This window comes from Halichoerus grypus, chromosome 4 (assembly GCF_964656455.1).
Source record: "Halichoerus grypus chromosome 4, mHalGry1.hap1.1, whole genome shotgun sequence".
In the NCBI taxonomy this organism is placed as follows: domain Eukaryota; kingdom Metazoa; phylum Chordata; class Mammalia; order Carnivora; family Phocidae; genus Halichoerus; species Halichoerus grypus.
The window spans coordinates 23,353,237-23,367,919 of NC_135715.1; the positions used below are offsets into that span (position 1 = coordinate 23,353,237).

The following is a 14,683-nucleotide window of genomic DNA, read 5'->3' on the forward strand; positions in this document are numbered from 1 at the left end:
TAATATCCATTTATATATATATATATATATATATATATATATATATATATATATATATATATATAATGTGCAGGATGTTGGTATATGGCCATCACATTTTAAAACTTATGAATCTAAGTGTTAAGCATAAATCTTCTGTTAGATTTGTTTTTTTAAATTTTCTTATATAGAATTGTTTAAATCTGTCACTGGTAGAATCTATACTGAGAATCCTGTCTGTATCAATCTGTTCTATTCTTGTTATTAAAAAATTTATTAGTTATTTCTTGTTAGATTAAAAAGAGAAGAAAACTTTGTAGTTTACTCTGGCTGAAATAGATTCTATAATATGTGTTCCCATTATATTTAATGTCTAGGTTTTAGGAGATATTAGAACTCTTAAGTAAATTATTCCTTTTCTGTTTTCATATCTACTACTGACTCCATCTCTGAAATTCATGTTAAACTTTCTCTTCTCTAAATTATAAAACATCTCGGGGCGCCTGGGTGGCTCAGATGGTTAAGCGTCTGCCTTCGGCTCAGGTCATGATCCCAGGGTCCTGGGATGGAGTCCCGCATCGGGCTCCCTGCTAGGCGGGGAGCCTGCTTCTCCATCTGCCTCTGCCTCTCTCTCTCTCTCTGACTTTCATGAATAAATAAATAAAACATTTAAAAAATAAATAAATAAATTATAAAACATCTCATAAATCGTGCCCATTTGACCCAATTGTTGATTTTACACTGCATTGTACTGTCCTTTCTTCAGAATCAGAATTTCAGCATTAAATGTATTTCAGAATAATCGATATCCTCAGCTTGGAATTGGGGAAGTTGAGTCTCAGGCATGTAAATTATCTTGCACAGAATGACATGGCTAATTGGCAAGGAGTTGATGTGACAAAGTCACAACAAAAAGTCACATTTAGTTTCTTTTATTTTCCCCATTTACTCTGCTTCCTTATTTTATACATGTCATTTTTTTCTAAGGAAACTAAGCTCTTCAGAAGTACCAATGATGTTAAACAAAGTGCTCAGCCCACAGTAGGTATTGGATGCATATAGATCTGTTGGCTCTGAGTTACAATTTAGCTCTTAAAAAAATTTTAAGCAAAAAGGAAAGCTGGTTTAGTCCCACAGAAAAGTAATGCTATAATCTATTTTAAAAACAAAACTTTTAGGAACTCCAATGTTCTATAATGTGACCCTGAGTCTAAGAAAACATATTTTTTAAAGTAATGGTATAAATTTAATTATTGATTTTCGCAAGACAAAAAATGACTTTGAATTTGATTTTGAATATTTTCTCATAGAAGACAGCTATCATTTTATCCTAAAATATTATGTATATACACAAAGTAAAATATGTTTTCCGTGATATGTAAATATAGTGCTGCACATTTGTGGTTGTACATATGATTAGTTCCCTATGAATGGGGATGGGTAGTTGGATGATGAATGAGACAACAAGTGAGAGAAAGAGAGAGACTTTGTTAGTAATTAGATTCTTCAGTGCTGTGCAGCCAAAGGATCAGGCTATTTTTTGGAAGGTGGTCACATTTCACTACCACCAAGAATCACTCCCGGATAACCCAGAACTGAGCAGTTGAGAACACACAACACAGTTGTTTGGGAAGGTGCCTAATTATAGAAAAGCCACATCCCAAATCAAAGTTCAAAATTCCCCCTCTTTCCCATACTAAAATGAATTATTGTTCACTTAATATTGTCTTTGTTTCAAATATATTTTATCAGATAAAATAATTAGTAACATTTCCAAAGGGAAAGAAGTGATATTTTATTTTTAGCTAATTAGTCATTGCACACATTATTTTTTCTATTTCTAGTTTCTAGAGCTTTATATGACTATCTAATTTGAATTATATGTCACATTATTTCTAGAAATCATTATAAAATGAAAGTTTAGTAATCTATTATGCCTGTTTCATGTGTCAGCTCCTCAGAATCAGATTATTTATTATTGTTGTTGTTATCTGAGGAGGATCTATTATAGGAAATCTCTTTAGGGTGATTCTTAGAGATTATTCTAAGAGATTGGCATGAGGAGGAAGAGGGTGGCCTACAGATCTGCTGTCAGTGACAAAGTAAGTAAGATTAGTGATGGGCCCAGTGAAGCTTGACAAGAGCAGTGAGTGGGAAATAATACACAGATGGAGTTGAAACCGGTAGCATATGTTGTAAAGCTGCTTTAATTCAGAAAGAAGGATAGAAGTGAAGTGGATCTCAGGCGAGACAGAAGTTAGGAGTGAATGTACAGGAACTTCCAAGGTCTTGACAACTCAGAGGGAGAAAGAAAATTCAAAGTGGCTAAAGTCAGACCACAGGAAGCAAACAGACTGATGGACTGATTTTTTGATGTTGTAAATGCAAAACTGGCCTTTTTTTTTTTCACCCCCAAATAAAAACCATTAATCTTTAAGTCTTCATTGTGAGCTATAATAACTGAGTTTAATGAGAGCTAAAAGGTTACTAGTATCTACTAGAAAGTTAGGTAGGAAAATTAGTTTCCAGTAAGTCATATCTTCCCTAGAAAAAGCTATATGTCAATCATACAGATAATTTTAATAATAGTAAGTACTATCAAAAGCTTGGGAGAAGCTACTAAGGATGATGAAGCTTAGACTCATTTCTATCCCATAGACTTCATATCAGATCTCTATCTAAAAATGCATCCATTATGTTATTGCTGAAATTTCTTTTTCACTATTCTTTCTAGTCATCAGGTTTTATGTTTTATAAAATGTTTTATTTCAGCACTATTTTTCTCCTTCAAAAATAAGAATGCGTGATGGTAATATGTGATTTTCTTAAACTGATTTAAGCTTTCTACTCTTTTTTTTTTTTTTTAATATTTTATTTATTTATTTGACAGAGAGAGAGAGAGACAGCAAGAGAGGGAACACAAGCAGGGGGAGTGGGAGAGGGAGAAGCAGGCTTCCCGCTGAGCAGGGAGCCCGATGCGGGGCTCGATCCCAGGACCCTGGGATCATGACCTGAGCCGAAGGCAGACGCTTAACGACTAAGCCACCCAGGCGCCCCTAAGCTTTCTACTCTTAATCAAAGAACTTTCTCAGGTTAAAGTGAGCCATAATGAAATATAAATCTTACTCTAATATTGAAGTTGGTAATAACACTAGTCTAGAAAAGATGATAGTTACTGGTTTATTGATAAAAAAATATCTAGGGGCAAATGTGGGACCATATCTGTTCTGATTAAAAATAGTATTTATCAGAGGGTTAATAAATTTGCATATTTACTAAAATTTCGAATGTTGTAACTCCGAGGCTTGGATAAATAAGTTTAAGTTTTATTTTTCATAAATGTGTAGTGGGTTGGCAAAAAAAGCTTTTTCAGTAGATCTAAAACTTCAGTAAGTATAAAAGTATTTTGACTCTGGAGCCAAAAAAATGAGAAAGATATTGAAAAATAGTGTGGTTCTCTTCCATCACATTTCTAAAAGTTGAAATTATTATTTATGGTTATAACTTATTTTTTGTTATTGAATTTGGACTAGAAATGGGACGAATCATGATTTCCATTTTCTAATATCAGAAATAACATAACAAATAAAAAGGTTCTAGATGTGCTTCATTGTGAAGGCACAGCAGAAATGGGCCAAACTGTAATAAACTTTTAAGCTCCCTTTTACAAATAATACTCTGCAATAAAAGTATCTGTTTTGAATGTCAGAGAATTAAAAAAAAAAGAATAATGTCCTGTGGTAACATAAAAATCACTTCTTACTTTTTTTTTTTTTTTTTTTTTTTTTACCTTCTTCCTAGGCTCTACTTTATTTGGCAAACTCAGAATTGACTATCAATTCACATCCCCCCCACCTCCTTTTCTCTGAGAAAGCAATTCTTCAGGCACACAGCCCCCCGCTCCCCCCAGGCTGTGGCTTGGGGATCACCATCTCCAATCAGCTATAATATGTGGTTTAATTGATTACCTGACAAAATGTTTACTACTACAGCAATTCATAAGTAAATAGCATTTCTATTTGAATATGGATTTTATGTTACTCATTTCTGATACAAAGGTAAGATTCATGGCTGTCCCACCTTAGAAATAAATAATGAGATTATGATTTAGCATGTATTTGTTTTACTTTTTTGAGTTGCTAGAGTATTTCATAAGTTTTCTTTTCTGAACCATACTAATACCCATTCTCATCTTTCATGCCTATTCTATAGAAATCTCGATGTGTCCTCAGCGATCTGCCTGCCTGCATAGCACTCTTTGCCACTTCTGTTGTCAAGTTTTTCACTAAGAAATTTTTGAAAGTTGTTATAGTCTGTGCCTTTCACTTGATAATTTAGGGAAAATCACATTTGAAAATTTGTCTCTGACTCAAGGAATGAAAAATTCGTAGTAAGTTGAAATCGTTACAGTATTAGCAAAGGCCTGGATATAATGGGAATCCAGATACTTGTAAAAAGGTTTAATTTTCAATAAATTTATCAAGTGCTGACCAGATTATAGGCACTATATTATATGCCAGAGAGATTGTATATAAGCTAGATGAGATCCCTGCCTTCACAGAACTTATAATTTACATAAAAATGCTGAAAAATATTATAAATATAACGAGGGTCAATAAATTATTCTAAAACTACTGAAGTGAATATTAGAAAACATGCATTGTTAGTGATTTTCTTTAATTAAGCTTTCTGCTTTCAACTGAAAAACTTTCCAGTAAAAATGAACTACTACAACATATAAATCTTACTCAGATCTATAAGGCTATAGTAAGGGTATCCCAACAAAAAAGATATTTATTGATTTATCAATAAGGTAAAATATCAAAGGTTTGATTTAGGAATTTAACTTTGTCTAAAAATATATAAAGAATTGAGTTTGAACAAAAGAAGTATAGTGTACCATAACAAGGGGGTTCTATCTGGTCAGTTGGTGGTAGAAAGCGTCCCTGAGGAATTATTAAGTTGTGAATTATAAGAATGAGTAAAATTTGCCTAAATTAATATAGATACAAAGGCTTTCAGATCGAAATATCAAAAGGCTAAAAGTGGAAGAGATTTTTGGCTAAAATTAAGCCAGTGCTAGTGAAGTGATCCTATACAGAGCAAACCAGTTTTTTTTGAGGGAGTGTAACTGTCATTATGATTGGCATTTATATGTTTATTTATTTCATTATGACAGCATTGAAGTATAAGTATCCTGGTCCATTCTCATTTATTGACCCATCAAGTTTATATTTCATGATCCACAATTTTTATCTAATTTCTTATCAATATTTTCAACTCTTTGTACCATTATTCTTCTGTTGTACATACACAGGGAAAAACACACCTAGAATTAGTTGAAATATTTGCCTCTTTAGCTCATTCATCCAATTACTATAAGAACACTATAGTTCTGCCTCTCAGTGACACCATTAATTATTGCTCTTCTGCATTCTGTCAGTCCTTCAATATATCAATAGTCAATGCATTCTGCAGTGGATATTTAAAGCCCTTCCACTTTATTTTTAAACTCCTTGGGGATCATCCCACCACTCTCAATCATACTTTTCTACTTCACAGACAAAAATAGAAACTAATAGACCTTAATTGCTTGGCATTTCCCCCTCTAAACCACTGTATCTTTCTCTGTATACACAAGTCATTTCCTTATTTGTACCCGCTACACATGGGAGTGAGTTTTTGTATGTCAAGACCAATTCCTGACATATGATTGGTATCATTGTCTCAAAAATTCTGAATTTCTCCTCCCCCAAAATAATTTATCAATTCCTGTACAATGTAATATCTCTAACCACTTTTTTTCTACTGTGTTCTTTTACGCAGCATTTAACTGTGTTCAAGTTTACCCATTTTGTAATAAAACGAGAAAAAACTTCTTTCTGGAACCATGTATCCCTCCAGACCCATGCTCTCCTTCAGCTATGCTACTCATCTCCCCTCCACGTCATAAGAAACTCTCTTGAAAATAGGTTTACTCTGCTATCAATAATTCCTCTACCCACTGCGTTCCTCAACACACCAAATCTGGTTTTTCAATCACCTTTATTTCCTCAATAATCATCATAAAACTTCACTAAAATTTCTCCAACAACCATGAGAAAAGGTAACACAGCGCAACTGTTTTGTTGCTATTTGCAATGTATGCTTTATGATTCTCATTGCATTTCTGTACCTCATCTGAAAGTACTGGCTATCCTGTCTTCCTTGAAATATCATCCTTTTTAGCTTCCACTCCTTTGCACTCCTCTTTAATTTTCTGCCTTTCTGTCCACATGCATAATTTAACTTTCTTTCAATGTTTTTGTTATTTCTCATTTATTTTAAAATTGATGTTCATCTTGGATCCTTTTTATATACCTTTATTAAGTAATCTCATTAACTCCATGGATTAATTTCCCATTTATAAAATATATTTTTGCAATCTTGACTTTTAATTATTTACTTATGGACAAACTTAATAATATTTTATGTTTATAAATGTTCCCTGAACCAGAATGTATACTTAGAATGTGTCTGGGGGGGGGGGGGAAGAAAAATTTAAAGAAGGAAAGATGCTGGAGAGTTTGCTTGGAATCTGTTAACAAATTAATTTATACATAGAATCAGCATTATTTCAGTTTTTCAATGTCTGTGTTGCAGAAAAGAAATAAACATTGCATTATGCCCCTCTTTTCTCCATCACAGTTTATGGAAGGGTAAATGATGGCTACATCTTTCAGTTGATAATAAATATGGTATATATGCTCATAATGCCTATTAGCATCATGATAAAGAGAAAAGAATGAGGACGCCCTTATTCATACTCAGCAATCAACTAGATGTATAACTTTAGTTATTTAGTCTTGCCAACTTTCTTTCTAAAGAAGGACTTAGAATCAGATGGTCCCTAAGGTAATTTAAAGATTGTAAATAATTCAACTAATCCTTATGACTTTTACATTTTCTTTTTTTTTTTGAAGGGTTTAGTTTCTTTCTTTATTCTTTTTTTAGTATTATGTTATGTTAATCACCATACATCACATCATTAGTTTTTGATGTAGTGTTCCATGATTCATTGTTTGCGTATAACGCCCAGTGCTCCATGCAGTACTTTTTCTAAGCAGAAGAGCTACTGTTTACTTTATGGCTCTTCATATTTACATCAACACTGCAGGAGTGTTGAAGAACTGGCAAAGAAACATTTGGATGCAGGTCCCAGAGTCCATTAACCTCAACTGAGTAGGTTTATTCTCAGCTGCAAGTCTGTGTCCAGACATTTCATTATCTCCTCCTTTACTGTCAGCTGCCAGGATGTTTTGTTATCATTTGCACAATTTAAACTGCTGTCACTGACAATCTAAATGCTGTTTTACTTTACCTCTTGACTCTAATGTATAAACGGGCATATCCTTTAATATTAGGCTCAAATTAAGTGGAGTCTAATTCTATCAAAAGTGTGCAAATATTTAGTGTCACCTTCAAATTCATTATTTCTGAGAAAACTAAAAGAATGAAGAAAAAATAACTACTTGAACACAAATGACACAGCATATTTTGAAATATGTAGCCAAACTGCTATAATGATTAAATTTATTTTTCAGGTTCTTCATCTCCACCTCAGATATAACAATAATTTAAGAAGTGTCATGTTCCTGGTTTGCTTTGGGTCATTTTTAAAGTATAATCTAAAATAATCTTTATGGTACAAATGTATTAAGAAGAAAACATATCAAAAGAATATCATATGCTATGCGTTGGAGTAATTTACCTGAATGCAGGACAGCTTGCCCCAAAAGTCAGGATAAATCACCTGTCAGTCTACTTTAATTCTTGTTCTTCTCAATCTCATTTCTTTTCCTTCTAGAACTTGATTCCATTTCTGGAATCCATTAAGCATTTTATATCCCATTTACCAGTACCTGCTTCTTTTCATATAATCTAAATTAACCCAACTCCACTTGACTGTCAAGCTTCTAAGAAAAAGCTCAGTTCATCATTATAAAGCGGACCCAAAGGAATGGGTAAAAAGGCTTTTATATAATAAAACACTGAGCTCTGGCAATCACAACTTTTATTAACTGGCATACCCTAAAGAGCCTAAGCAAACACATTTGAGAAATTGATTTCCCTTGGTAATATCCCTGGATGTCCTAAGTAAAATCCTTTGCTGAATAGTTAAGTTGGAAAAGACAGAAATAAAATAAACTTTTAATGTGTTACCACTCCCATCATCTTTTTTGGCTTTAAAAAATTTGTGGGAATCAAGAAGATAATTTTGCATGAAAATACACAATTTATAAATGACGTTTGGCAAGTAAATTTAGGTTTGCCTGTGTCTAGATTTAAAAGGGTTTGTGAGGTTGTTTAGGTTTTTTTTCCTCTTTTTAAAAATTTTCCAATCAAAGTTTAGACTACAAGAGCCTTTGTATGTGCGTCTATTCTATCTTGGGCTTAACTCTATGATAGGGATCATTATATGGTAGTATAATATGCTGTTTATTTTTAGTTCTTGAGAAGAGGAATTCAGCTGTACTAGTTTTTGTATTCTTAATGTCTTGTCTGACACTCAGTTTATTTTGGGACTGAAAAAAGAAAGAGCTTTGTAATTTTTCCTTCGTATATGAATATTTGCTTACATTTTACAATTTACAAAACAATTTTGGCTACATCATCTCAACCATGTGGTCAGGAGATCCTGACATTTTGGAATTTGTAAAAAAGAAAGAGAGAAAGAGAAAAAAAGAAAGAGAGAGAGAGAAAGAAAGAAAGAAGGAAGAAAGAAAGAAAAGAAAGAAAGAAAGAAAGAAAGAAAGAAAGAAAGAAAGAAAGAAAAGAAAGAAAGGAAGGAAGAAAGAAAGAGGAAGAAAGAAAGAAAGAAAGAAAGAAAGAAAGAAAGAAAGAAAGAAAGAGAAAGAAAGAAAGAAAGAAAGAAAGAAAGAAAGAAAGAAAGAAAGAAAGAAAGAAAGAAAGAAAGAAAAAGAAAACTCAGGTAGTCAGATATATGTGCCTTTATAGTCATACAAGAATTTTGCAATAAATTTCAAGGAATAAAGTCCCAAATTAAATTAATCTGACATCAAATGTGTTCAATTTCCAAAATTCTTCATGCATTTTGCTTTTGAGGAAACAATGGCACTATTTTTTATCAGAGAAATTTGCACTGATAAAATAGTCACATATTAGAGAGAGGATAAAGAATGTTCCCAATAATATCCGTAACTAATATTCATCATACTAGATAAAGGTTACTCTTTTCCCTTATAAAAATATTATTGACATTTATTAAGAGATTTAGTAAATAGAAGTTGAACAAAATGCTGCTAGGAGAGATTCTTAGAGTGGCTGCCTATGGAGTGTGAGCATTCTAACACAGTGGCAAAAGTCTACCACTGACTGCATCCTTGATTAGACTCATCACCACCTAGGTTTTACTTTAACCTGAAAAAGCACACACAGAAGTGAATATTACACATTCTGAAATGTTTTAAAGTAAATTAATATTCTAAAACTTTGGAAAAGTTAAAGACAGAATTGAATAAATTATGATCCTAGGTAAAATATGATGATACTCCAGAGTAAGTTCTGTCTTTCTCTCTCACATTACTCTGTAAGTATAAAACACGCCTTCCTGGCCCATTCAATCTCTGCTTATTGCCTTGGGGTAATAGGTTATCCTACAACCAAGAATAAGGAGTAATTGCAATAGGAGATTTGGTGTCAGACCTGGGCTCTAATTTCTTAGTTCTGCCACTTACTTGCTATATGAATGTGGAAAAATTAACATTTCTTCTACAGCACAATCCTTAATTTGTACAACAGTTACACAACTACGATCACCTCAAAGAAATGTTAATTTATTCATGCAATATTATTTAAAAATGCTTAGTATGTCTCAAGTTTCTCCTGTTGGTTAAGGATTTAGGAGAAGATAGTAAACCATATCCTATCTTTCTTGGTACTTCTATTCAAGTGAGTAAAATGATGAAACAGATAATAAACAAAAATGCATATATAATATATGTCAGTTAGTAGCAGGCTGAAGCATGAAGTCAAGTAACAGAGGAGGGAGTATGCACGGGAGCACCATTTTATGTAGAGGTATATTAATCACTGAAATCTGATGTAAGAACATTCCAGCAGAAAGAATAGAAGTGACAAGGCCACAAGAAGGTTGTGTATTCTAGGACTTATAAACTCATTGTTATAATACAAATAAACATGATGAAAAGGTTCAAGGAGATGAGGCCAAAGAAGTAAAAAGATGATTGGCCAGTTGGATTGTGTGAGAACCCAATGAGGTAGTAGCATAGTGCCGTCCTAGGCATAGAGTATGTGCTAAATAAGTGTCACACATTTAATCTTGGAATCAATTCCACTGGGAGAGAGACTGCCACCTAAAATATGTTGGACTAGGACAGCAACAGGGGTTGATTAACATCAGCTTATGGAAGAATCAGTCCCTTAAAAATTGTGGTCAGAAACAAACATTGCTTAACCTAGGGGTTTGCCAAAGATTCTTTGGGAAATGTTTATCCATTTAATTCTAAGACTTTCTATGATAAATACTGCCAATCAAGGATTATCATAAAAGGTATTGCTCACAAATGTAAATATCACTGCTAGTAAATATTGAAGCACCACATAGATTGAGTTGGTTCCAAATGCTGTAATTGGTATATTACTAAAGGCTGATTTTAGGTTGTCTTATCCATATTTTTCTATTGGATGGAGGAAAAGTTACAGTCGATTAACAATAGCAAAATAACCAAAAGATTAATAAAAATGGAGAAAAATTTTAAATAAAAGAAACATTAATATGTTCTTGAGCATATTTTTTTAAGAGAGGGAGGTGGAGAGAGGAGCAGGAGAGGGAGAGAGAATCTTAAGCAGGACCAGGCTCCATGCCCAGCGTGGAGCCCAAGGTGGGGCTCAGTCTCACAACCCTGAGAGCATGACCTGAGCTGAAATCAAGAGTCAGATGCTTAACTGATTGAGCCACCCCTTGAGCATATTGTTTTTAACAGAGACATACACACAATTTTTGAGTAGGTGAGCTAAACAGATGTTAATAGAAATACAGAAACATTCAATATTATTAGCACCTCTTGTGCAACAATTGTCTCCTTCATAGCATTGATTTTTTACTGACTCATTAGAAATAATTACTGAATAATGATTCAGATTATTTGAGTGCCAATAAAAGTCATGTTATGCATTAAAATTTGTGAGGAAAATATTCATATAAAATTGTTTTTGCGTGTCAAAATAAAAAAAACAAGCAGGTATTAAGTGAATACACTGTTTAAGGCATTTTATTTCTTAATAGCTAAATATTCCTATGGTACATAAATTAAGATAAAAGTGTGATCAGCGCATAGACTTTACTTCAAAGATATGTACAGTTGTTCCCATTCTCAGGTGTGTCTGAGAGAAGTAAAGGAAATTTCCATTAAGACTGTGTGTGGTAGGTTTTCTTGCATTTTCATTAACTTTGCAGGGTTTACTATTTCATCTAATAGTACTGGTGGTTCATAAATAATTCTTAAATGGTTACCTGCCAAGTAAGTTCTTCACTCATTTTCAAACTGATTGACATGACTTGTGATGAAAGAGTCTCTGCCAAAGTAATGTTCAGGTGAAATGATTATACTGATTGATCGCAGTCATTCCTTTCACTCTATTTGTTTAGGATAGGCTTAGGAGTTTAATTTGATAATGCCATAATTAAAATACTAGTGTCTCATAGAAAAATTAAAAAGAAACACATTGAAGGATGTAGTTAATTGAAAACTTTACTTATGAAAAAGGAAAACATTCTTAAACATTTAATGGAAGATAGGCTAAAACCCTACGACTTAAGAACATAACATGATAAAATTAGTAAATAGTTTGTTGTGTTTCTTTTAGTTCCCAGTTGGGGGAGGGACTAACAAAAAACTAATAAAGTAAAAGTAGATTCTTTAATCCAGGAATGAACAAGATGTTTTTAGATTTTAATACTTAAAGCACCATTGTTATATTCTGGCATTATTGCATGTTTAACATTTTCTCTGGCCCAGATACAATTTATTTCTTTTCTCTTTTTTTCTTAAGATTTGACTCGATTAATAGCAAAACAAGCTATCTAAAATCAAACCCACTCTCACATTTCTGTTTCCCTTATTTAGATTCTGTAGGGAGAAAGCAGGGGTCTCTCTTGCTTGGATAGAAAACAAGAGAATAATTGGTAGAGGAACTCTACTTCCTTCCAAGCTGCACTAGTAGAACCCCTCTTTCATTTGTTTCTTTTAAAAGGATGGTTCCTTTTGGGAAGTAAAAGACAAAATATTTGAATTCTAATTTTAGTCTGCTACTATATTACTTGAAAGGATGTTGGATAACTCAAGTATAATGAAGTTGTACACTTCAAAGGCCTCGAGAAAAACTGAAACCAGAACTTTGTATGACCTCAGAGATTGCTGGGTCCAGTCTCTCTCCCTCTTTCTCTCTCATTTTCTTTCTCCCTCACCATTGACTCATTTTACAGTCTCTTCAAGTAAGAAAATACGGCCACTATTAGCAACCAAAATTTATATGCTAAAGCTTTAACTAGGAGAAGGATTCGGATTCAATTATTGAGATTCCAAATCATAAATGCAGAAGAGGTTTAAACGGTCTATTTTTTGTTTGATATTCACATGTGAACTAATTAATTGTAGCTTGAAGGCCAAAATCATGCTATAGTAATGGCTATTTCTATGTCATCTATCTGGATGGAGGGTTCCCAAACTAAGGTTAGTGTGGATATGTTGAACATAATACCATAAATATCTTCTACAGAGTATGCAGATACCTCTAACAGCCATTAAATTCTTATTATTGTATTCATAAAATAATTTTTCTTAATTATTTAATTATGAACTCTCTCCAGAAAATTAGCTTTCTCTGTTATCTTAAACTCATGGGAGACTTAGGCACTACTGTTTTCATGAGGCTGATTTAAGACCCAGCCATTTTAATTCTGTGAGTAGGGGCAAGAATAGAGATGGTCCAGACAATAGAATTTATATATGCTGTTCAGAGCAGGTCAAAGTTGTAATCTGATGAAAGAGGTAGAAAGGGTGATTCAACAGATTTCTCATTCAAGGAAAACCTATGGAGAGTATTTAAGAACTTGTATTCTGAAGTCAAACTTCTTTGATTCTAACTTAATTGCTGTCACTCTGGGCAAGTAATATAATTTTTCTTTTTTTTTCTAAGATTTTATTTATTTATTTGACAGAGAGAGACACAACGAGAGTGGGAACACAAGCAGGGGGAGCAGGAGAGGGAGAAGCAGGCTTCCCACAGAACGGGGAGCCTGATGTGGGGCTCGATCTCAGGACTCTGGGATCATGACCTGAGCTGAAGGCAGACGCTTAACGCCTGAGCCACCCAGGCGCCCCAAGTAATATAATTTTTCTAACTTTAATTACTAAATCTGTAAAATGGGTATAGTAATAAAATCTAACTACTAGGCTTATTGCTAAAAATAAATTGATGGTTTCATAAGAAAATTTAGAAAAGTGTCAGGCACATACTATGGACTTTGTACATGCTAGCCATTATTATAATTTTGTTATTGTGTGGAAGGAAAGTTGAATAAAACTCATGTTATGTTTCTTAAACCAATATTAAGTAAGGATATTGACAGATAAATTACAAAATCTTAAAAAGTAAAGATAACAGAAACTATTCCTTTCATTGAATGAGAGTTTAAAATAAACACTAAAGAGTTATCTGAATTTTACATTCTATAATTTTGCTTATAATTACATTTAAAATATGATGCTTTTAAAATATCTTCTTCTGGGGCGCCTGGGTGACTCAGTTGGTTAAGCGACTGCCTTCGGCTCAGGTCATGATCCTGGAGTCCCTGGATCGAGTCCCGCATCAGGCTCCCTGCTCGGCGGGGAGTCTGCTTCTCCCTCTGACCCTCCCCCCTCTCATGTGCTCTCTCTCATTCTCTCTCTCTCAAATAAATAAATAAAATCTTTAAAAAAAAAAAATATCTTCTTCTGGAACTTGATTTTTTTTTTACTTACCTACATTTTTCTTCCAATGATGTGTTTTTGCATGTGTATGTGTGTGATGATAAACAAGATAACTGAGTTTAAACCCTGTGATTGAAACTTGGAGCTATGTATGTAAATTTTCTATTGTACTTTTTTGGATTTATGTGCATAGGGTAATTGCTCTTGTTCCACTATTTTTCTTCATACAATAAAAACTGGATATAACTAGAAAATGAATAACAGCTAGATAAAATGAATGATATGAGTAAACTTAGGGATTCCATAATATTTTAATGGAGGTCTCTTAAAAGGTCATAGGGAAAAAATCAGTTCCTTAAAAGAGGGCCATTGATTGGGTAAATATTCTGAAATCTGATCTATCTCGTATCATTCAACAGCAACCCAATGTCTGCAAAGCACTGTGATAAATAACTTGGCATACAAAATAAATACAAAAAGTCAAACTAGTTTGATTATAATAGTCACTTAAAGGAGTCCTCTTAGGATATTTAGATTTCTGGATCTTGCTCCAGACCAGGGTTCATTCAGTAAACCTTTTCTTTAAAGTGCCAGATAATAAATATTTTCTACATTGTGGGTCATATAATCTCTTTCACAAATACTCCACACAGCTATTGTAATAGGACTGCAGCCACACACAATAGGGAAGGTGAGTATTTATCTACAAA

General features: G+C 33.2%; 1 protein-coding gene across 2 annotated transcripts in view; it reads left to right on the forward strand.

Annotated features, from left to right (window-relative positions):
• The window catches only part of LOC144381465 (uncharacterized), a 68,071-nt gene extending 63,851 nt beyond the window's left edge, over positions 1 to 4,220 (forward strand). For both annotated transcript variants that reach the window (XM_078069960.1, XM_078069961.1), the window contains exon 6: positions 3,781 to 4,220. The gene's annotated coding sequence lies outside the window, so the exon portion shown is untranslated. The remainder of the gene's footprint in view (positions 1 to 3,780) is intronic.
• The last annotated feature ends 10,463 nt before the right edge of the window (positions 4,221 to 14,683 follow it).